The sequence below is a fragment of the Lissotriton vulgaris genome, chromosome 1_1 (genome assembly GCF_964263255.1).
Source record: "Lissotriton vulgaris chromosome 1_1, aLisVul1.2, whole genome shotgun sequence".
Taxonomy (NCBI): domain Eukaryota; kingdom Metazoa; phylum Chordata; class Amphibia; order Caudata; family Salamandridae; genus Lissotriton; species Lissotriton vulgaris.
Genome location: NC_141685.1, coordinates 1,037,601,683 through 1,037,627,200, shown reverse-complemented (window position 1 = coordinate 1,037,627,200; position 25,518 = coordinate 1,037,601,683). Strand labels below are relative to the sequence as shown.

The window sequence follows — 25,518 nt, the reverse complement described above, 5'->3', positions numbered from 1 at the left end:
GGCAAGAAATCAATACAATGTTGCAGTGTCTTTTTGAAAACTACAAGACGCGGTGAAAGATCATCCTGCTCCTCGAGTGCTTCGAGTTTTCAAGCCCATTAGATGTCAACTCATTTTTAAGTGCAGACAAGTATTTTGCATCTAGTAGCTGTTAAAGGTTTAGAGTTTCGCTTAGTATGGAACAGTGTGCACACCAGAATAATCCTATCAAAAGATTGGAAGTCTAATTTGGTTGTGATGGTAAAGTTTAAATAGAAGATTCTGACTGCAGTGAGGAAAAAAGACTTTGGAGCATCTTCAAACTTGGAAACATCTTTTGTCAAGGGACAATAAGAGTCAGAGTGTTAAAAATGTTGTGCTGGAACTTTTTGAAAATACTTTAATTCTCAGCAAGTTATAAAGAAGTTTAAAGATTTAATACAAGAATACTACTATAGACAGTACAAGAGAGAGGCAAGCTAACTACCTAACTACCTACCAACTAACTACCTTTTCCAGGTAGTTAGTAGTAAAAATGTTTTAGACCAATTATAGAAGTTATAGAGTGGTCAGTAAGAGGTTGTTCAATTGTTCTTTTCATCTTCTGCAGGTGGGCAAGAGATTCCTTTCGCAATCTCAGATTGCTTCTTGCATTGCATTTAAGGAATTGCGATTCCCTAAATGCAGTCGCAAAATAGGTAATCGCAAATTTTGCGACTACCTATTTTGCTAATGGCTTTTGGGTTGATGCATCCCAAATGGCAAAATACCAGTCACAAAGGGGCCGATTCTTTGAATCGGCCCGTTTGCAACCAGTATTTTGCTTGATGCATGTGCCCAATATACCCTATTCCAAGGTATAGCTTTGTTAACTGTTAACCTCTTCTCAACCCTTTATCATCTTGTGGGCTGTAGACACTGGTAACAGCCAAATCTCAAAGTATTTTTAGCGCACTAGTAAATATTTTTTTACTCTGGCTTGCACACAAAGAATGACAGCTGCTGAGCTCAACGGACCTCCTCTAATTGCGTGGCAAAATATCCCAGTGTTGGAATAATTTATATTAGTCAAACATGTGATTCATAGCCCCTGGAAAGGATGCTGTAGCCAAAAAGCTCCTGGCTGCGATAATCTCTCAGTATAGCTATGCTTAGGACACATGCCCAGTCCCCGCTCTCAATCAATGCCCATTGGGTAAGGCCTGCAGTTGAAACCAATATGCCGTAATTATATGACCTGGTCTGCTCATAGTATACAGATTAGGTACTGGGTGCAGAATGATCCCATCAGTTGGAGTAACTTTCATTTGTTAGACATATCAAAATTATTATTGTCAGCTCATTGAAACCTTTTAGTGCTTTTCCGTTGCTACCCCATACACCTTCATTAGCTCATTTCTGCGTCTTGATAGCCCTTCTATATCCAAAATCCTGGAGTTGGGCCTGATTCAAAAGGATGAGGTTAGCGGTATACAACTTGAGTTGCCACCAACATTTTTTTACCGGTATAACCATCATTTTAATGTCCTAGCCGGTGCAAAAATTAGGAAAACTACCTCAAGCTATATTTTTTTCTACATATCAGCACGTATTTTTTAACCGTAAATATAAGAAAAAATCACTTTAAATGTTTTCCACAGCTGCCTTGATAATCCCTGACAGATAACTACGGTAAACAAAGACAGAAATGCCATGTCAACAATGAATAATTTAAATATACTTCTGTTTAATACTCATGTTTGGGCCTTTGCAGAATCTTTAAAAAAAGTGAACAAATCGCCAGTAGTTTTCTCTGGGAAAGGTGGCAACCCTGTAACATTAAAATTTTGTGGCATCCCGTGTGCTATTTCAATGAATCGTAATTCTACAAACTACTGCATATTTAAGTAACGTGGGGTGATCGCTTCTATCCCACCTGATTTGAAGTCTGCTTTAAGTTTATCTTTCCTTCTCACCAAGACAGCCTTTGTCAACCCAGCCCCAGCTTCTGCCCAGCCCAATCATAAACAAGACGCGGCGACGCAGGAAGTGCTTGTGCGCGCTTCTGCCCAGGCCAATCATAAACAAGACGCGGCGACGCAGGAAGTGCTTGTGCGCGCGCTTTGGGCAGGAGCTTGGATTCTGTTAGCTGGAAGGAAGTGATTGCGACGCGGGCTTCGGTGAACACTTACGTGGCACGTGGTGCGCGCGAAGCAAACTTTCCTCGTTGCGCAGGTAAAAAATATACGGTTGGAGGGCAGTGGTGAACGAATTTCCTGCCTCGAGGGGTCGTTTAATTAACGGTTCCTCTTGGAACGTCAAAAGGGACGTATTTGGAGATCTCCTGGCCCTTGAGAGGTAGTACTGGCTAGTTAATAGGCTGTTATCTAAGCCACTGTGTGAGATATATATATATATATATATACATACATACATACATACACACACACGAGAGTGGAAGGCTGTGTAAAATAATGTATTCAAAGTATATTACTGAAGTAATTAACAAGTAGGAATATGTGGGTGTTTCAGTAAAGCATTTTTAATTTTCGTATGTGTTTGTGGAGTTATGTTTAATAGTTTCAGAAATCGCATATTTGCTGAGTGCAACAGCAGAAGGCATGGATTTGTATTCAAATACTTTAGTTTTCCGGATTTTCCTAAAAAGCAGTGCCCAGTCTGTATTTGTAGGTCGCAGCCTACCATACAGTGCAGCTTGTGTTATGTGAAAGACATCTTGGGGAGTTTCAGAAAGCTGACCTGGGAATGCATTCTGTCCCTTTCTTGCCATTGGCTTTGTGGTTTGTAACTCATGTTTTCTTCTTCCCATTTGCTGGCTTTATTTGCTTTAGGCTGTCCACATTAAGTAATTCCTGCCCAATGAGAAAGCTGTGTTTACTGTATTCTTCCACAAACTCGTTTTCTGTCCACAGGCCTTTAACCCCTTCCATGCTGATGATGAACCCCAGCCGTCATGCACTACGGTGCTCGTGTGCTGATGACGGCTGGGGTTCGTCACGGCCCGCCCCTGTTCGTGCTGTTTACAGCACACCAGGGGAATCGCGGCCGCATGGAAAGGGTTAAATCTTGTTGTCACTTGTGCTTGGCATTCAGAGACCGAGGTCAGATGCCAAGGTGTGTTTTTGCGGGAGCCGGGTTATTTGCTTTCGGCTGCCTTCAAAGTGAGAGCATTTATAGGAAAGAGGAGAGCAGCATACTTTCTCCATGGTGGCATGCTTGTAACCTTTTTTTGATATTTTATTGTAGACATAGCCATCTCGAAAGGTATCTCGTTCTTCCTCTGCACAAAACATTTGCATGTTTTTTGCAAAATTCCTCTTCTTTGATAAATCTGTTTAATTTGTAAAACTGCCTTTTTAGGAACTAAGTACAAACCCACATTTCAGTCTGTGTCATAGTCATGGTGATCTTAGGCAATTTACACTGTTTATAGCCCATTTACTGTCCAGCACAGAATAAGATCTTTTCACAGGAAAGAGCCAGCAACATTGTAACACAATTTAACAATGCTTGTTTTTCGCTTTTATGTGTAAAGCATTTGCTTTATTTATGATGTCTGTGGCAACTCGCTTTGGAGAGTTGGATAAGTTTAAAGACACTTTTTATGAACATTTTGTGGTCATGTTTACCTACTCAATAATTATGTATGTATTCCATCTGCAACTGTGAACACATACATGGATATAAACAATTCCCTCATATGTCCTTGCAGGCACTAGGGCAATGATTTAAATGGTCCAGCAGGTGCTGTGGCATAGGGGTGAAAAGTTCTAGAAAACACACTGAACACTGATTATTGCTATATGTCACTACTAAGCAAGCAGTCACAAGTGCAGTTACCTTGCAGTCACTAGGGCCATAATTTGGATGATGCAGTAGGAGCAGGAGCACAGGGGCCAAAGACTCTAGGAAACCCACTGAACACTGATTATTGCTATATTTTACTACTGAACGAGCAGTCATAAGTGCATTTACCTCACAGGCACTACGGCGCTGATTTGAATGGTGCAGCAGGTGCAGTGTCTCAGGGGCCAAAAGCTCTAGGAAACCCACTGAACACCGATCATTGCAGTGTCGGCGGATAACATTTGAAAGTGGTAGGGCATAAAAATTGGTGGATGAGTGTTACATCGTGACTGAGCTCAGCTGGCAGGTTTTGGTGGGGTGGGAGTATTCCCCGTGAGAACATTTAGAACAAGCATTGGCATAGCCAATAGGTCTCGCTTTTGGGACCTTATAAGTATTTAGTTATGCAGCACAATATCCTTGGTGCAACAACATCAACTGTTGCATGGCTAAACACTTATAAGGTACAAGGATTAGATCTTTAGATCACAGACTGGTGGGGTGGGAACTGGTTTTCATGTGCTTTTTTTTCCAGACCCTAAACTCTAGAATGCGGTTTTGGATAGCGTCCCAATATCTTTTTGGCTCACAGGACTGCCAAATGAACACTACCCTCAGCTTGCAATCTTCTACAATTAGCACAAATGTCTTTTTTGCCACGTTATTCCCTACAAACATTTAAAACTACCTAGCCATCCATCATTATTCTGCTATAACATATACTGTACTGCTTAAACAATTAAATTGTCGTATTTAATGTTAAAGACCAACAACCGATCAAAACTGCTTAGATAATATAATTACTGCAACATGGACTCCCTGACGAAATTGTTTTTACAATAAGAGTTACACAGTCCTTAAATCACTCTTCCACAAAGGAACTCGGGGGGGAAAAAAAAACCCCACACAACTTCCCTACTGGACAGTCAGAGCGCGAGCCAATTTCCAGCGGTTAATGTAAATACTCCGTATCACCACCACGTCAGATAAAGCGAGTTCCTACACTGTGTAGCAATGAAAGTGATCCCTGTACCAGTTGAAAAAGCTTTATTCGAGTTATACACTCATAAAAGCACAGACATATAAATTCATACATTTTTAAAACATCAAACATTCAATTACAATAAAATTTATAATCGAGAATACATAATTCATAAGCATTAAAATTGTTACCAATTGGGATAAAATAAGCTTTTTCATGATATGCAAAAACTAAATGCATGTTGAGGTATAGGGACCTCCGCGTTACGGACCATTCCCGAAGTTTATACTATTAAAAACTCATACCATACATATTAGCCGCATTTTGTAATTAAAATTCATATGTATCTCCCAGTAGATGTTTGCAAGGATAAAACAAACAAAGGAAAATGTAAAATTCAAGACATATTGGGGGATAAAGCCCTCCGCCTTTATAGACCATGCCCACCCCAGATATTTTGCTGTTCCTACTACGATGGACATTTCAGTGGAGGAACAGATAATTCTCAGCCCCTCCACACCGCTTCGGACACCAAGATTCCTACATACTGGAGCCAACCAAGATTTCCTTGGAGTTACATAGGCCTCACATATAAAAAGAAAATGTGCGACGTTTTCATTGGGGGCCCCACATGACGGGCAGCACAAACCACTACTAGTTTTCCAGCTGGACGTCAGACTCCTCAGGGGGAGAGAGCCTGCCCTTAACTGGAAAAATAGTTTCCTGTCTAATGGGACAGTTATACTGTCCCAATACTTTTCTAGGGATGGTCTTTGCTTGATTTCCATAAATCTACCCCCCATGGAATCCGAGTTTGTGCTCCTCCAAAGTTTCTGGTCGATGTGATCCCAATATATTTCTTTGATATTGGATTTGCTAGGGAATACCTCCCCAAGGGGGTTTTCCCATAATTTGGAGAGCCCAAGTTCCGCAAGGACGTCCCTAAGCGTTTTTAGCCATTTAATTTTGCAAAAAACATCTAATTTGGCTAATGCTAGGAACCCCTCAGCGTAGTGTCTTATTTCCATGGTTGTCCATAGCCGTCTCCAGTAGAGGATAGGCCTCAGTCGGGCACGGTCCCTGAGCGATCTTCTGCCTAAATCAAGGCCAAGCGGTATTAGTGGGGTACTTTGGGGAAGACTAGTTATCCCTCTCAAAAACCTGTTCTCGGATTTTTGAACGGTGGTAAGATTCTCAAAGCCCCAGACTTCAGCCCCATAAAGGGTTGCGCCCAAAGCTTTTGCGTCATAAACCATAAGAACAGGTTTTATGGGCCTGGTCTTGGATTTTACTTGCTCAGCCCTGAGGGCTCCTGAGATTTGCTGATGTTTCAACACCGCCTTCTCTATGTGTCTTGACCAACCAAGTTTGCTTGATATCTCAACCCCGAGGTATGTGAAAACATTTACTAGCTCTAATTTAATATTATTCAAAAATACCCTAGGTTGAGATTGGCGCTTTTGCCCAAAGGCCATCAACTTGGTTTTATTTACATTTACCTCTAGACCCCTTTCCTTACAAAATGCGTCAAAAATATTCAGGGCTCGCTGGAGACCCGACGGGGTCTTAGACACAATCAAGGTGTCGTCCGCGAACATCAGGATAGGGACTCTGATGCCCGCTAACGAAGGTGCGTCAACCATTGCGTCCAATATCCTATCTACAATGCCATTAATGAACAGGGAGAACAGCAGGGGTGCCATTGCACATCCCTGCCGCACCCCCCGCTCAACTGGGAAATTGGTGGTGGATTCCCCATTCCTCCCCCACTGGACCTTGGCATAGTTGGTTTCGTGAAGACACATTATCAACGTGAGCAAATCAAGTGGGACCCCTATTTTGGACAGAACCTCCCACAGCGTGCACCTGGGCACCAGATCAAAGGCAGCCCTTAGATCTACAAATGCTACATAAAGGCTGCCTTTGCCCAGGAGTACAGTCCCCCACCGTAGCATGGTGAAGCGAAAAATTTGGTCGACCGTACTGGTTGCACGTCTGAATCCTGCCTGGTAGGGGGATAAGGCATTGTTGTCATCTACCCAGGCCATAAGTTTGTCGACCAGCATCTTCCCCACTACTTTTTGCATAGTAGCCAACAAACTTATTGGTCTATAGTTTGCTGGGAGTGACCGGTCGCCTTTCTTAAAAATCGGTATTATTATTGCCCCCTTCCATATATTGGGGATTTTTGCCCCTTTGGCCAAGCCATTTCCCAACAGGGTCGCATATTTTGCCCACTTGACCTTGTCATGTTTAAAGATGTCTGAAGGGATTCCATCTAGCCCGGGGGCTTTTCCCCCCTGCAGAGTTGAAATTACAAGTTCCGCATCCTTGGTTAGAAATAAATCGCCCTTACAAAAAACCATAGGGATTGGTTCTATGGCCACTATATCCCTACACTCAGCGTACTGGGGTTTAAAATACTCGACCCACAATGCCTCATCGACATTGTTGTCGGGATTATTGGGGGCACCCCCTCTTCCCCATTTCACAATTTTCCAGAACAGTCTGGAATCCTTTTGCCCTGAAGCCACCAGTAGCTCCTCCCAGTACTCCTCATCCCACTGCTTCTTAGCCTTTCGAATACTGTCGTTATAATATTTCCTGGTGGTTCTAATCGAGGCCTTGTCCCTGCTCTTGAGTGCTCTGCCCAGCCCCAATCTAGCTACCCTACACTGTTTGTTAAACCAGGTTGGCAATGTGACTGGCACTTTCCTATTAGCCTTCAGAGGCTTAGTAAAGTGCGGTTTTAACAAAGAGAAGAATGTGTCATGTATATCGGTTATTTGGACAGAGCCTGGTAATACAAGATCTACTTTTTCCATGGCGGCAATAGCATTGTCTACCTCCAAATTAATAGACTCCAAAGTGGCCAGATTAGCCAGGACATATGGCCATTTCACCCTTCTTGAGTCATTGGCCACAACAGGTACGCTCCCACTACCTGACACTGAGTTAACTCGTGCGGCCCTCCACCATGAGTGGGAGACACAGAGGGGGTTATGGTCGCTTTCTACTCTCCCCACAATTTCCATGTCGCCCACACCACACCATAACTCAAGACTAACGATGACATAGTCAATCCTACTTTTGTTATGTCCATTGTCAAATGTACAGTTACCACATTGGTCGCTTTTTGTCCTGCCATTAAGGGCCCTCAGACCATACTCCAAACATAACGCATTCAACAACAAAATATCTTTGGTCCACCGCTTCACAGGTAGGAGATTTAGGTTGGGGATGCCCCAGAGGGCATCTTCCTCTAGTCCTATAGGGTATGCAGTGTTTTCTAGAGGCTCAAATGTCCTATTCAGGTCACCAGCCAAAATTACTCTATGTCCAAGTGACTGGGATTCTAGGGAAGCGGATAGAACTTCTAAGGTAACAGAATTCCCTAGCCTCATGCCCCTGGCATATATATTATAGATGTCTATTATTGTACCCTTGGCTACAGTTAGTCTCAGTAATTGAATATCCTTGCAACTTAATTCAATCATTTTTGCCTTTGCGTTTGAGTTTTGCTTAATCCAGACTGTAAGGCCTCCCATAGGCCTACCCCTGGGGCCTCTAGTTGCCGGTATACAGAAATTTAGGTAACCCGGGAAGTGAATTGGCTCACATGCCCACGTCTCTTGGAATAGGCACATTTCAAACCCACTAACAAAATCAATCCACTGCTGTGACAACACTCTAGCCCCCAGCCCCGCAACATTCCATGACATAAGTCTCTCCAGGGTGTTTTCTATGCAAATCCCCTTTGCGTTAGGTGCTGTTGGTAATAAATCATCCTGTTTCCTACGGTCACAATCCTCACTTAAAACAATATTTACACGATTTGCATCTGTACCCTCCTTGGTGCAAAGAGTAGTTAGAAGATCCGGTTCACCCACACACCCCTCCAAACATGCAACAATGCCCCCATCCCTAACATTCGCCACTTCGAATTTTTGGCTCGTTTCATCGTGGGGTATCAATGTAACATCAGGGTTGATTCCCCCAACCATATCCTCTTCCAGTCGTAATTGTTCAACTGGTCTCTGTCAGCATCCCCACCTCGTCTGCCCCTGCCCATTATAGGGGTTAAATGCCTCTGTGTAGCAATTATTTGATCTAAATATGGGAGCAACAGGGGGGCCAGCCTCAACCCAGGTACAGAGACTGGGTCTTGGTTGCTCCCTGGAGCCCCCTGAGTAGATCACAGGTCTGGGGTAAAAGAAAGTGAGGTCCACAACCCCAATCCCACCGATATTAATGTTCCAACCTTGCCCCGTAATCAGCCCCACAACCCTTGGATCCTGGAAGTTAATTATAATACACTCACCCCCCTGTTTTTTTAAGGTATTCCCTATCCAATTGACCCTTCTGGCCCCAATTATCAGGCCATCTACTCCCCCTGGCAGTGGTCTATTGACAGAGAGCCAATGCATGGCCTTGTTTTTTAACATGTCATAAGTTTCTCTTTGACCCTCCGTTAGGGGTGGGACGTTAGTAAGTATGGCCACATATGGATAGGAGTCCGGGGTGAGCTGTACTGGGGGGATCCTAGTTGGCAATTTGGTTATTTGGGTCTGTATATGTGCTTGGTCTAAGGGAACACGACTCTGAGTGAGAGTGTTTTCCACTGTTACACAGGTGTTAATCCCATTCCCAGTACAATGAGCATTAATCCCACTGCCATTGCTAGAGTGGATTTTATCATTTCCCGCCCGTTGGACCATAGCTTTTCCCGATCCGGTCGTCAAAGGTGTGGCATTTTTGCTAGTTGTTGGAGGTGGATTTTTTACACTATCCTTGCTACCATTGTTATTGGTGTTATTGGGCTTAGGTTTCCCACAATTACTGATGGTTTTGGTGGACATTGGACCAGGTGCATTCTTGCTATTCCCCCCTTTGTTATCCTGTGCCGAAATACCACTTACGGGTGGGGATTGTAGGTCAACCAACACGGCACCTTGATCTTTATCGCCTGTCTGTTGGTGTTTCCCATTCTCACCCACTTTTTTCCCAGATTTAATTAGGGATTTAATAGAAAAGAAGTTATCTAGGCTAGCTTGTTCAAGATGGTCAAGTTGTTCAGCTAGCTTCTTAAGTCTTAGTTCTACTGGATTTAGAAGGGAACGCATTATTTTTTCCACTTCTATCAGAAGATTATGATTGGGAGATAATGACCCCGAGGGTACTATGGTAGTTTGATCTGGGACTGGCACCGCCAATGTTATCGGAGGCACCGTGATAATAGGGTCCACTTCCACAGGGGCAGCTTCGGCCTCCCCTATAGTCATTAGTACGCCATTCTTTGGAGGGACATGGCTAGAAGTTAATTTAGTACCCAACTTCCTGTACTTTCTTGCCGGTTTTAAGGGTTGTGATTTTTTTGCAGTAACTCCCCATTTCCTTTTAACACTGGGCTTAGATTTAGACGCTTCCATTTGTACACAATGATTTTCTAAAGCTCCTTTCCCTTTTATCGTTTGGCTAGGTACATCAAGATGCGCAACAAATGAGTTGGTTGCTACAATGTCCGGTGAAGAGTTAAATGCTAACTCATTGGGCAGAGACACATCAAATGATAGGTCCTGGGTGGCTGGTAAAACAATGGATGATAGTGGTGTCACCAGCGCAGGAAAGTTCAAACCTTGATTTTTGTCAGGTGGGTTTTTCAGAAGCTCAATCGAGAGCCTACGCCCGGCTCGTCTTTCCGCCAGAGCGATCTCTTTGTCAATATCCTGCGGCAAACGCTTGAAGTAGGAGTCAAGAGGGCCCATGACAGCAGGCTCAGCTTCCCCCGTAGGAGGCAGCAGGTTGGAAGTAGTTGTTGTGCAAGCCATAGTGCTAAAGACCCCCCTTCTACCCGCCTACAAGCAAGTAGTTCACAAAGCAAATACAAAAACAGTGGGTTGATCAGTACCTGGACCGTAGATGTTAATAAGGTGGCCCAGCCCGGCCTCCAGCGGCCCCGGACGGCCACAGACGGTCCCGCCCTTGTCCCGGGCTTCGCCCGGCGCTCCCGCGCAGCGAGGAGTGGGCGTTGATATATAGGGAGGGAAATAGGTGAGTAGGCGGAGCTTGCAGGGAGAGCGGCCCAGGTGTTCTCTGCCGGGCTATCAGGGACTCCTGGGATATGGAGTCCCTGACCACGCTGCTCGCAGCCCTGCAAGACTGACCAGCGCCCTCAAACACCTTCCACGTTCCCCCAGCGCACTCCTGTGTCCTGAGAGCGAAGCGGGACCCGCGGAGCGGGTCCGGCGAGGGGTAGGCGTTCCTGGTGTAGGCAACAGCGTTCCTCGGATAGGCAGCAGCTTACTCCACAGACGGGCAACAGAAACAAAGATAGAGGGTCCCAGTGAGGCTGTGAAGGCGAGGGCTTTTAGGTCCGTTGGTGAGTAGGCGGAGCTTGCAGGGAGAGCGGCCCAGGTGTTCTCTGCCGGGCTATCAGGGACTCCTGGGATATGGAGTCCCTGACCACGCTGCTCGCAGCCCTGCAAGACTGACCAGCGCCCTCAAACACCTTCCACGTTCCCCCAGCGCACTCCTGTGTCCTGAGAGCGAAGCGGGACCCGCGGAGCGGGTCCGGCGAGGGGTAGGCGTTCCTGGTGTAGGCAACAGCGTTCCTCGGATAGGCAGCAGCTTACTCCACAGACGGGCAACAGAAACAAAGATAGAGGGTCCCAGTGAGGCTGTGAAGGCGAGGGCTTTTAGGTCCGTTGGTGAGTAGGCGGAGCTTGCAGGGAGAGCGGCCCAGGTGTTCTCTGCCGGGCTATCAGGGACTCCTGGGATATGGAGTCCCTGACCACGCTGCTCGCAGCCCTGCAAGACTGACCAGCGCCCTCAAACACCTTCCACGTTCCCCCAGCGCACTCCTGTGTCCTGAGAGCGAAGCGGGACCCGCGGAGCGGGTCCGGCGAGGGGTAGGCGTTCCTGGTGTAGGCAACAGCGTTCCTCGGATAGGCAGCAGCTTACTCCACAGACGGGCAACAGAAACAAAGATAGAGGGTCCCAGTGAGGCTGTGAAGGCGAGGGCTTTTAGGTCCGTTGGTGAGTAGGCGGAGCTTGCAGGGAGAGCGGCCCAGGTGTTCTCTGCCGGGCTATCAGGGACTCCTGGGATATGGAGTCCCTGACCACGCTGCTCGCAGCCCGGCAAGACTGACCAGCGCCCTCAAACACCTTCCACGTTCCCCCAGCGCACTCCTGTGTCCTGAGAGCGAAGCGGGACCCGCGGAGCGGGTCCGGCGAGGGGTAGGCGTTCCTGGTGTAGGCAACAGCGTTCCTCGGATAGGCAGCAGCTTACTCCACAGACGGGCAACAGAAACAAAGATAGAGTGATCCCTGTATTAGAACACAAAGTTAACGTTGACGTGTGCCGGTAGGCTATTTAAACCCTCACACATACCATAATGGGATTAACATCCTCGTTCCAGTCTCCACTACCCCCTCCCTACACATAAGAAAGGTGTTAAAGCCTTGCTCTGTGTCAGAATGTTTAGATAACGCCTGCGTCGGGTCTGACCGCAAACGAAGCACAAAGAAACTATCATCCTACCAAAAGAAGGTAAAAAAAAAAACCTCTCCAAATAACTACCCCAATAACGTAATAAACGACAAATCGGTATAAATTAAGCCACCTTAAAAAAAATATATGTAATTCGCATTTAAAAATAAAAATCTATTTAACAAGTATACTTCTCTATCAGAAAGAGCTTCTCCTCACCCACATCAATCATAGTGAATTAAAAGTCCAACTATCTTTCTTTCAAATATGTTCAGTAAGGAGCATTATTCAAAGCAGCAACATTTTAACACCTGCAATGTGTCACGGAGACGTCGAATATGCAGTCCGTGCTGTAGCCACCGGTAGAATGTCAAGAAAGCCGAACGTCCCAAAAAGAAACCATACTTCGAGACAACCCACTAATGGCGCCGCAGTATTAGAATAGCGTTAAAGGCGTGCGTGAAGCGTCAACGACACAGATCTCTGAAACTGTATGCTACAATTGGGAGTAAATGCAATCTTCAATCTCGCCGTTCATCGCCCCTCTAACACATATCTCTCTCACTCGCAAGAACAAACAATACCAAGAAAAGCAAATAAGCGATGAGACCTCCAACACCCAGCTACTCCACACGATGACCGACGATGGCAACAGCCACAAGAGCACATGGAAATGACGCACGAAAAGGTGCGTGCCCGAACAACACCGTCATCATAGAAACATAGCACCTATTGGTGGAAATAAATAGGAAGTTCCCGACTTCAACATGGCCGTCCATTAATTGCGCACGGAATGTAGCAACCAAAGAAAACAAGGAGGGTCCATCCACTGCAATGCCTCCTTCCTGACCTTCCAGCAAGGAGAATGAGGCAACGCACGCACGTACACAAAATGAAAAAAGGGGCGGGAACAGGATACTGAATCCCGCCCCTCCAGGACTCCCTGACCTGCCTCATGGTTGCCAAGGCAATATTTCTAAAAATATTGTCGTGCTACCGTAAGGCAGGTCATGGAGTCCTCGAGAGGCGGGATCCAGAGCAGACAAATCTGCTAAACAGGAGCTTTTTCCAATGGCAGGCCTCCGTTTCCAGAGGCCTGCCAATGGAAAAAAGGGGCGTGGCTTCCCGCCATACTGAAATCCCCTGCTCACAATATCTCTTTGCCTGCAGCAGGGCATGCCCTGCAATGCAGGTTTCCACCTAAAAAAGGATTGGCAAATGGTGTATTTTAAAGCAAATGTGAAAAAGCAAGAAAAGCAATTGTGAAAATGTAGTCTTTAAATATTAAAACACATTAAAAACTGCCTCATAGGGTCTGGGAGGCCAGTTTTTACAATTGATTTCCGATATTAATAGAAACATTGCCTGCAGCAAGCACAAATGCATGTACTCTCCCCTACCTTGCAGCATACTGCCCCAATTTGAAAACGTTGCCCTCCTCACCCCTGTGTTTTTTAGCTATTAATTCAGTAATGGGCCCACTGTAATTCTATTACTCGTCCCAAGGCTTATTTTCTGTCTAGGTCTGACCATACCAGCTGCAATTATCCTTGGGGAGCTGCGAAGTGAGATGCATGCATTGCTAGCAGTATTCCAAGCTATATATTCTGTGACTGTTCGAGGGCTTTTAATTTCTTGAAGTTCCCATCAGTCACAATAGGATTTCATGTAAAGAGGATGAGGCTTCCTACCTGTTGCAAATGTATTTTATATTTGCATCAGGCAGCCTTGGACCGTTTTTTAGGTTTTGCCTGGGGCACGGAGCTTTAGCTCCGCCCCCAGGAGAAATCTGTAGTTTTCAGTATGGGTGCCTTGAATACGCCCTCTGTTCCATTGGCCAGCTCCATAAATGGAGGCTAGCCATTGGAACAGAGATCTGTCCGTCAAGGCCGGACCAGATTCGGGGGCGTTCCCAAGATTTTTTCCCTCTCCACCCTTTTTGCCTCGTCATCGGGCGGTGGGCGTGTTTATTTTTTTCTTCTTTCTGCAGCATCCTTCATCACACCAGCTGGACGGCTCTCCAGTTGAGGACGCAGACGAGGCCGTGCTGTCCCCCTTGTTTACGTAGGGACCTTGCCGCTATTGTTTATTTTCACCTCGAGGGAGCCCACCCCTCGGTGAATTCACTCCCCGCCTGCAGTGGCTGAGACGGGCCGCCGCGCTGCCCGCGACGACCCGGAAGCTGAGGGGGCGACCCGGAAGTCCCCCATCCCCCGCGCGGACAAGGAGAAGCAGCTGCACCCACCGGCAGGGCTCCATGGTGGAAGAGGAGCCCCGCCGCCGCCCGTGAGAGCACCCGGCCCCAAGAAGCGGGACCGGGTGAGGAAGAGCTGCTGCGTCCAAGTACCGGTGAGTAGCAAAATAGCATCGAAACGGCGGGATTCCATTCAGAACTGGTAACTCGACTTCTTTCTGCCGTGAAGAAAGGCTCTATTCCCACGCAATGGGGCGCTTTGTACCGAAGCACAAAGCAGCCCCTTCTCCGGTAACCCATCTCAAGTAAAGAGTAAATGTATGCAAACGCTGACATTTCCGAGTCAATTCGGGAAAGGACTGCGCAGATAATTCATACCTACCTGCGCATAAAACCACATTCAACCCAAAAGAAAAAAACGAAATGAACGAACTGCTCTGAGCCAAGCAACCATTGCATACCATGGTGCATCGAAACGGGGCTGTCGCGCGGAGCCGCAAGTTTAGCAGTGCTCTGTATACTTCACTGTTTTAACCTTTGAGTAAGGTGTGCTAAACGCCCCACCAACAGGCAAAAAAAATCCTAATTCAAACAATCATTCATTCATGCATTCGTGCATCCATAATTCTACATCCCTGTGTTACATTCGCGTTTGTTACTTCAACCTAAGCGCTAAAGGAGAAGGCGAATTCAAGCGGTCGCCCCCGGACAACTGCATTCTCAGGGGTCTTTTTGTTCGGCTTTTGAGTGCCCTGCATATAAAGACATGCGGGGCTGTCAAAACACGCGGGCCAGGCTGTGGGTGAGACGGGATATGACGTGCTTGACATCTGTCCAAGCACAGCGCACGTATTATTCAGGTCACTGGCTTCACGTGCTGAAACCTTTAGACCTCTTCTGTAACATTTGGAATGTTATTACTGCGGTAGGAAAAAAACCACAGAGAAAAACACATCACTCGTTATGGCTGCATCAATAGCTAATGTAGAATGAATGATCATTGTAGTACTGTCCTAGCCATCCATAACTAGACTGACTACCTATTGTATGCAAGAGCAGTGGTTCTACACCTAGGGTCCGTGAGGCCTATTCACGTGGGTCACAACGGTTTAACAAAATTAAATATGAAAATTAACACATTATAAACTATCTGTAAATAAAGAAGTAAAACTGAAAATGTGAAAACTTTCTATATTGGATTGTGAATTAGACATAATATTTGAATATTTGAGCATTTGTTTGATGTATACCTTTATGTATTGTTTTGAGGTTCAAATCATAGAAATTGCGTAGGCCGGGGGTCCTTGGCTTCTAATGAGGACTCAGTGCCAATTGGGTGGGGGAGGGGGTTCCAGTAATGTACAGTGCTGTTCTGGGTTTTTCTGGAGGTATTGTAGCAAATGCACCTTTTCACAGCAGTCTTTCCCGATTTTTTTGCCTGTTATGGTCCTCAGCCTTTTCAGATATTAAGACTGTGCACTGACAGTGTAGTTCAGTGAAACAGTGCATGTGATACATATCTAAACTTGTACTTTTTATTAGGCTCCACCCAACTGGATTGTTGAACTTTGGATTAAGGCCATGTTAGTTTGGCAGAGAAAATGCACTAATGCTGTGGAAGTCAAATGTCATATATGGGCTGGAGTGTGTATCTACACCACCCGGAATGAGCGTCGGTGCCAAAAGTTCCACTCGGACACCCCGGACTGGTGCCGTTAACGGTCAGCACGATGAATGCTAGTTTTGATTCTATCCCGTGGCTCTTTAATCCACTACCAGACGCCCTGCAACTTTATCTCTTGCAGATTCCTGCTCTCTCCCTTTGTGAGGGTGTTTCCATATGTCTCTTTTTTCCTCTTTCCAGTGGGTTTGTTTTACCCTCTCTTGCTCGTGGTCAATGTCTGATGAGGAAGAATAAGTGTCAGGCACAAAAAATGAATATCAGTGGGCTCCACCAGCAGCCACAAACTCAAATTAAGTACTGCCATCCACATATTCAACAAACGTGTGAGTCCAGAAAGCACTACTGTGCTATGGCTGGACTGCAGATTAAAAGCCCAGCAGGGTCACATGGCAAGAAACTGTACTTTGCCATGTAGGAAAAGCTGCTTTATATAATACCCAAGTCCCCCCTAGAAGCCCAACAGCACCCATTGGCATTCATTCTCACCAAGAGGCACGTAGGGATTTAGCGACGCTACGTTTAGATGTTGGTAGGAGAGGTTTGCTGCAACATCTGTCTAATGAGGGTGGCTAAGTATACTCCACCGTGTACTGCAGTGGGAAGACTGATCAACAACAGGGTGTGAACATGGCCCTTTACCATGTACAGTTACGAGAAGGAGACGCGTTAACCCGCTGAGCTACCTCAGTAACATTGGAAGCCGGGATCTGCCAGTTACACGGACTCTGTCCCAGCCCTGCGATATTTTCAGCGCTTCAGCGCTTCAGCGTTTCTGCCCCCCCCCCTCCCATTGTCACCCCCCCCCCCCTGGCTAATCACCCCTCCCCTGCCCCTACTCCTTCACTACTGCCGCCTTGATGCCGGATGCGCCCTCCCCCGCACATCTCCTGCCGAGGGGGGGCCCGCACACTGCCCCGCACTGCCTGGCTCCTGCAGCACTCTCAGCCACGAGAGGACCCCGCATCCGGCTCGATCCCTCCAGCGCCATCCAACCCCCACAAGGCGCTACACCCCCAGCACTCCGTGCATCGCCGGCACATCCTGGAGCCTCCAGTGACCCCCTCTTGCCCTGCACATCTCCCCCCCCCCCTTCCCCCCCCCCCCCCCTGCAGCCCACCCCAGACCCGCAGCCCTCTGCCCTCACCTCACACTCTGGAGACGCCACTTTTCTCCTGACAAAAATTCCCCGGACAGAAAGATCCCAGAGACACATGGACATAGAATTAAATAAATAAATACACACAGACACATCGGTGAGAAAGGTTGCTTTTATTTAAAGTTACAATTCGTGTCTCCCTGTTGCCTGCTTGTGCCTCCGTTTTCGTGTCTCCCTGTTGCCTGCTTGTGCCTCCGTTTTCGTGTCTCCCTGTTGCCTGCTTGTGCCTCCGTTTTCGTGCTGTGACTCTGTTGCCTGCTTGTGCCCCTGTTGCCTGCTTGTGCCCCTGTTGCCTGCTTGTGCCTCCGTTTTCGTGCCTGTGAGACTGAGTGCAGGCTGTGAGTGCAGGCTGTGAGTGCAGGCTGTGAGTGCCGGCTGTGAGTGCAGACTGACGGACTATGTGTACCTGTGTATGTGTGCAGCTATGTGTACAAGAGCTAAGTGATGCTGTGTATGTGTGTGTGATGCTATATGTGTATTATGCTATGTGTATGTGTGGGTCTGTAGCTGTGTATGTGTGCAGATGTGTCCAGGAGCTGAGTGATGCTTTCTGTGTGGAATGCTATGTATGTGTGATGCTATGTATGTATAATACTGTGTGTGTGTGTGTGTGTGTGTGTAATTGTGCATGTCTGTAGCTGTGTGTGTATGTAGCTGTGTATACAAAGCCTGTCAATGTGTGTAGAGGAGGAGCTCTGTGTGTGTGTGTATAGCTCTGTGTACATATACCTATGTGTGTATAAGTGCAAATGCAATAGGTCTCACATTTCGTAACCATAAAGCTATTTACTAGTAAACGACAAAGCCATTTGTTTATCTGTTTTACAAAAAAAAACATAGTTGTAAATTTTGACATTTACAATGCCAATAGCTCTAATTTTGTCAAAGGCAAAACCATTGCATTGTAAATGCTTGTCATTGTGGGCAATGAAACGCAAGTTTCTAAAATACTGCGATAAATGGGCGTTTCATTGCCCACGATGAGCAGAGGTCATGATTCATTTTGGGAAATAAGTCTGCGCCTGGTAGATTAAGACCCAATGCTGTAATGCAAATATAAAATACGGAGGAAATAGAAGCTGGAAACCAACAATGTAAGCATTCCCTAGTAAAGTGGCACACCAGGATGTTTTTACGATTTTAGTTCTTAAACATGAGAAAAGCTAGGTGCCACTTTTTTAAAGAATGCATTGCTTGCTTACCGTGATGGTTTATAGTTTCTGCTTTCCCTTGTACTACTATATTCGCATCAGGCTGCATTAAATGGTAATTTGCTCAGGCACACACTTATTGCCTGACATAATCATGTTGGCTGCTTATTGTGGCCAATGAAATGCCGAAAAGTAAATAGTCAATGTAGGGGGGGTGCAGGAGCACACCTGTATATGAATAGTTAGTTAATTTGTAAATTGGAGGTAGAATATTTTGTGGGTGTTTAAGGAAGGTGCGTGCTATTCCCAGTGGGAAAATGACCCTAATTTCCCATGTTAGGACATCAAAGCGGACTGTGGGAGAACCCACAGTAAAGGGAATGCACAGCTCTAAGACAAATTGTCTAAATCTCAGTTTTCAAAGGTAGTATATAATTCATAAGGAATGCTCTAAGGCAATCGGTTATTCATTTTATCTTCTGTTTTTTTTTACTGATGTAACAATATGCAAATCACATTTCATGAAGCATTATTAACATATACAAAAGCAATGAAGACTGTCCTTGTCTATTGTCAAAATAACATTAAACAAACAATGCATTTGTGTCATCTCTTTGCGACTAAAAAATCATAACATCCTCTGTACACAGGTCCCAATGCATTTCGGGTTACGAAAAACCCTTCGTCAGGGGAATGAGTTGAGAAATGAAAATCTTCACGTTCAATGTCGCCACTGAAAATTTAAACACAACAACATGCAGTAAGACTACTGCGCAGCTAATAGGATTTGCACCCCAAGTTGTGCACTGAAAGGAAGAGTGTGGACGAAAGTCCAAAGTAAATCCATGCATTATTGCAAAAGATGTGCTCTAAAATGAACAGAGTGAAAAAGTAAAGAACCTAAACCAGTGGAATCAAATAGTCATGTTTTTCTTGTACCTTCCAATGTATACTGGTCGGGACAGGCAGTAAAATACTGAATGTCGCTGTAGTCTGAGCAATGTCTGTAATAAAAACAAAGCAGTGCTAAGAAAAAAACTGTAACCAATGCGAGGTTCCTAAGTGGGAAAAGGTAAAGGATGTGTAAGTATACACATGAAGCTTACCGAAAAACGGACCGGGAGAGGAGTATATTGAATTCAGTTGAGGATCGTACTGCGGCGACCCAGATTGGGAAAACGATAGACGTTCCTTAATCAGTCACAAAATGTTATACCCGTGGCTGTAAGGGTAAAAGAGGGCGGACGCGAGGTTAGTGTCCTCCGTAATTAACAGTTATAACAAAAGACCGAAGTCTGAGTAAAAGTGGAGTAGACCTACCCAAAACGTGCTGAGTCCTAGGTCCAAAGGTTCTGTGAAAACCAACGATACTGGATATTGTCCAGAATGCTGTGCGCGAGAGGGGTGGATTCTATAAGAGTAATGTTAAGAGGTCTGCGTGTTATGGAAAACGGCCCTAATGTTAAACAACGATGATGAAAACGGGAGAAAAGGATGAATATCGAGTGTGAGAAAAAAGAGATGTGAAGAAGAGGTTATGAGTCCTGAAATAAACTGAAAGTAAAGCAGAGCCAATCAGTAGAAAATAATAATAAAAGATAAGGAAATTAAAAAAATAAACGTGTGTGAAAAAAATTATTAAAACGATTATTAAAAAAATCGGTACCCAAACAGAAAAGTCTGAAAGTAAATAAACAGTTGAAATGGGTGCAAATCCTGTACAATGTAGAACTGTACACAATGCGTTATATAAAACATAACATCTCGTAATGATCATTAAGCCCACTTGGGGCTACTGTTCTCAATGTTTTTATCCAATGTGTTTCCCTTCGAGCCAGTGTGATGTTGATATCTATGCCTGACACCTTTTTGACTTTTTCTAAGATAGTGAACCGTATTTGCGGTATAGTGTGTCCCGCCTTGTCCCAGTGTGTTGCCAGTGGGGATGTAGTGTTTTTGTTCCGAATACGGCTCTTGTGTTCTATAATGCGTGTCTTAATCTTTCTGCTGGTTCTGCCTACGTACACAAGGCCACATGGGCACTTGATTGCGTATATCACTTCTTCAGTGTTGCAATTGGATGTGTGGTGGAGTTTCACTTTAGTGCCCGTTTGTGGATGCATAAAAATGTCTCCTTGGATTACATTGCTGCACTGGCCGCAGTTGTGACATTTTGTCATTCCCTTGAAACCTCCTGTGGGTTTATCTTCTTGCGGTTTTAAGATTTCCCGAAGATTCTTTGCTCTTTGGTGAGCAAATAATGGAGGGTCTGAAAAGATACCACGAAAATCCGGTTCGTTTTCGATAATCTCCCATCTTTTCTTGATAATGGTTTTTATGAGAGGGGCTTGTGTGGAATGTTTCAATACAAATACCTCTCTGTGCGACACTGTTTTCACGGAGGCTTGTAGTAAGTCCTTCCTCAGTTTCTTTTCCACTTGTGCCTCAGCTTGATCAAGTATTTCCACTGGGTATCCTCTTTTTTGATATTTGCGTTTTTGTTCTTGAATCTTGTCTATGCATTGTTGGTTATCAGAGGTGATCCTTTTTATGCGCATAAACTGGGAGATTGGTAAGTGTTTCTTAAGAGAGAAAGGATGTGCGCTGGTAAAGTGCAGTGCACTGTTTACATCTGTGGGTTTTGTGTAAACCGATGTACTTAGGCCTGTGGCAGTCTTCCGAATTTCAATATCCAAGAAGTGTATCTTGTTTTCTTGGATGTTGTAGGTGAATTGAATCCTTGGATTATGCATATTTAAGGTCTTGATAGAATCTTCAAGTGTACTTTTTGGACCGTTCCATATGACAAGAATGTCATCGATGTATCGAAAGATTGATGCTGCATTGTTGATCCATATGGGGTTAGTGAGCATGTGTTGGTGTTCAAAGTGAGCCATATAGGTGTTTGCATACGAAGGGGCTCCGGGAAAGCCCATGGATGTTCCCGTCTTCTGCAAATAAAATTGATTCTGCCAAAGAAAATAACTGTGGTATAGCGAAAAGTGTAGCAGTTCAAGAAGAAAGATTGACAATTCAGATGGTATGGATGAGGTCAGCAACCTCCATTCCACTGCCTCTAGTCCTTCATCGTGTGCTATAGAAGTGTAGAGGGCCACGACATCTATCGTGCACAGTAAGGTGTCCTGGTTAATTTTGTGTTCAATGGCTTGCAACTTCTTGAGACAATCCGTAGTGTCACGTATATACGTGTCCCAGGTTTGAACTAATGGCTGTAGATGGTAGTCCACAAAATACCCGATGGCTTCATGTATCGAGTTGCACCCCGCCACTATGGGCCTGAAGGGTGGTTTCGAGGAATCCTTGTGCATCTTCGGAAGCATGTATATATGTGGAATTTTAGGTGTCTGATTTATGAGAAATTTACCAGTAGGTGTATCTATTGTACCTTCTTCTACAGCTTTGGTGACTACAGAAGTCAATAGAACAAATAGTTCTTCAGTAGGATCTTTATCCAGTACCAGGTAGGTGTCTGTGTCAGATAGGTGTGTTTTCACACTCTTGTTGTAAAATGAGGTGTCTAGTACTACAAGGGCGCCTCCCTTGTCTGCTGGTTGAAAGATAATTGACTTGTCTTTTTGTAGAGATCTCAAGGTTTTTTGTTCTTTTTCAGTCAGATTAGAGTGAGAGGATTTGGTGTATTGGATCTTTTCAAGGTCTTTCTTAACCAAATGTTCAAAGGTATCAAGTGATTTATGGGTGATAGGAGCCATGAATTTACTCTTCGGGCGGAATTTCCTTGATTCTTGACTCTGATCTTCAAGGTTGGGCAAGGTTGAAAAGAACCATCTCAAGCGTAATTTGCGCATGAATTTGAACAATGCTGTCTCGGTTTCTAATTCATTAGATGAATATGTTGGCACAAAAGAGATGCCTTTATTCAATGTGTTTAGTTCCACAGAATTCAATGTTCTGTGGGAGATGTTCATCACTAAGGATTCGGTTTCTTTACTGTTCTCTGTGGTCTTCCTGTGTCGGGCGCTTTTTTTGTTTTGTCCCCTTCTGGTGCGGGTTCTGATTGTGGTGTTGTTTTGTCCGGGGGTCCCTTGGTCAGTGGGCCAGCCTCTAAAAAAGGTTGTTGTTTGCTAGATGTGGATGGTTCTCCTTCTGTTGTCATAGTCTGAGGTGTAGTAGAGGGTGGTTTAGGACGTTGAAATGTGAGATCTTGGTCAGGTACCAGACTTTCCTCAGAAGAGTTGGTATTAGGTTTTTTAAAGAAGCGTTTTTGGGCGTAAGTCTCTGCCCATGAGTAAACCTCATCCAATTTATAGTCTATGGTGTCCCTACGGAACTTCCTGGTTTTGCGTTCGTGCACCTCTTTTGCATGTTTATCCAGATTAGTATTAATATTCTCCAATACTTTGTCCCAATCCTCGGTGTCCATTTTTTGTGAGAGGTCATCCTTAAGTCTATTGATGTCTTGTGTCAAATCAATCAGTATAGTGGAGATTTCTTCTATGATAAGAAGTATCAAGTCAAGTGAACATTTGTTCAATATGGCGTACCAGCGAGACATGAAATCTTTGTTAAATTTAAATAGCATAGGTTTTAAAGCTATTCGTAAGCCTCTTGGAATTCTTTTAACTTTGTGGTACTCAATCAGAGTGGTGGCGTGGAGGCGCTGATTTATTTCTTTCTTCAATAAATATTCAAGTTTTTGAAACATTTGGTTAAGAAAGACCTTGAAAAGATCCAATACACCAAATCCTCTCACTCTAATCTGACTGAAAAAGAACAAAAAACCTTGAGATCTCTACAAAAAGACAAGTCAATTATCTTTCAACCAGCAGACAAGGGCGGCGCCCTTGTAGTACTAGACACCTCATTCTACAACAAGAGTGTGGAAACACACCTATCTGACACAGACACCTACCTGGTACTGGATAAAGATCCTACTGAAGAACTACTTGTTCTATTGACTTCTGTAGTCACCAAAGCTGTAGAAGAAGGTACAATAGATACACCTACTGGTAAATTTCTCATAAATCAGACACCTAAAGTTCCACATATATACATGCTTCCGAAGATGCACAAGGATTCCTCGAAACCACCCTTCAGGCCCATAGTGGCGGGGTGCAATTCGATACATGAAGCCATCGGGTATTTTGTGGACTACCATCTACAGCCATTAGTTCAAACCTGGGACACATATATACGTGACACTACGGATTGTCTCAAGAAGTTGCAAGCCATTGAACACAAAATTAACCAGGACACCTTACTGTGCACAATAGATGTCGTGGCCCTCTACACTTCTATAGCACACGATGAAGGACTAGAGGCAGTGGAATGGAGGTTGCTGACCTCATCCATACCATCTGAATTGTCAATCTTTCTTCTTGAACTGCTACACTTTTCGCTATACCACAGTTATTTTCTTTGGCAGAATCAATTTTATTTGCAGAAGACGGGAACATCCATGGGCTTTCCCGGAGCCCCTTCGTATGCAAACACCTATATGGCTCACTTTGAACACCAACACATGCTCACTAACCCCATATGGATCAACAATGCAGCATCAATCTTTCGATACATCGATGACATTCTTGTCATATGGAACGGTCCAAAAAGTACACTTGAAGATTCTATCAAGACCTTAAATATGCATAATCCAAGGATTCAATTCACCTACAACATCCAAGAAAACAAGATACACTTCTTGGATATTGAAATTCGGAAGACTGCCACAGGCCTAAGTACATCGGTTTACACAAAACCCACAGATGTAAACAGTGCACTGCACTTTACCAGCGCACATCCTTTCTCTCTTAAGAAACACTTACCAATCTCCCAGTTTATGCGCATAAAAAGGATCACCTCTGATAACCAACAATGCATAGACAAGATTCAAGAACAAAAACGCAAATATCAAAAAAGAGGATACCCAGTAGAAATACTTGATCAAGCTGAGGCACAAGTGGAAAAGAAACTGAGGAAGGACTTACTACAAGCCTCCGTGAAAACAGTGTCGCACAGAGAGGTATTTGTATTGAAGCATTCCACACAAGCCCCTCTCATAAAAACCATTATCAAGAAAAGATGGGAGATTATCGAAAACGAACCGGATTTTGGTGGTATCTTTTCAGACCCTCAATTATTTGCTCACCAAAGAGCAAAGAATCTTCGGGAAATCTTAAAACCGCAAGAAGATAAACCCACAGGAGGTTTCAAGGGAATGACAAAATGTCACAACTGCGGCCAGTGCAGCAATGTAATCCAAGGAGACATTTTTATGCATCCACAAACGGGCACTAAAGTGAAACTCCACCACACATCCAATTGCAACACTGAAGAAGTGATATACGCAATCAAGTGCCCATGTGGCCTTGTGTACGTAGGCAGAACCAGCAGAAAGATTAAGACACGCATTATAGAACACAAGAGCCGTTTTTGGAACAAAAACACTACATCCCCACTGGCAACACACTGGGACAAGGCGGGACACACTATACCGCAAATACGGTTCACTATCTTAGAAAAAGTCAAAAAGGTGTCAGGCACAGATATCAACATCACACTGGCTCGAAGGGAAACACATTGGATAAAAACATTGAGAACGGTAGCCCGAAGTGGGCTTAATGATCATTACGAGATGTTATGTTTTATATAACGCATTGTGTACAGTTCTACATTGTACAGGATTTGCACCCATTTCAACTGTTTATTTACTTTCAGACTTTTCTGTTTGGGTACCGATTTTTTTAATAATCATTTTAATAATTTTTTTCACACACGTTTATTTTTTTAATTTCCTTATCTTTTATTATTATTTTCTACTGATTGGCTCTGCTTTACTTTCAGTTTATTTCAGGACTCATAACCTCTTCTTCACATCTCTTTTTTCTCACACTCGATATTCATCCTTTTCTCCCGTTTTCATCATCGTTGTTTAACATTAGGGCTGTTTTCCATAACACGCAGACCTCTTAACATTACTCTTATAGAACCCACCCCTCTCGCGCACAGCATTCTGGACAATATCCAGTATCGTTGGTTTTCACAGAACCTTTGGACCTAGG

The 25,518-nt window shown here is 44.7% G+C and overlaps 1 protein-coding gene across 1 annotated transcript in view; it reads left to right on the top strand.

Moving 5' to 3' along the window:
- Positions 1-2,112: 2,112 nt before the first annotated feature.
- SYCE2 (synaptonemal complex central element protein 2) overlaps positions 2,113-25,518 on the top strand; it is a 521,719-nt gene continuing 498,313 nt past the window's right edge. Inside the window, exon 1 of the mRNA XM_086936443.1 lies at positions 2,113-2,193. The gene's annotated coding sequence lies outside the window, so the exon portion shown is untranslated. The remainder of the gene's footprint in view (positions 2,194-25,518) is intronic.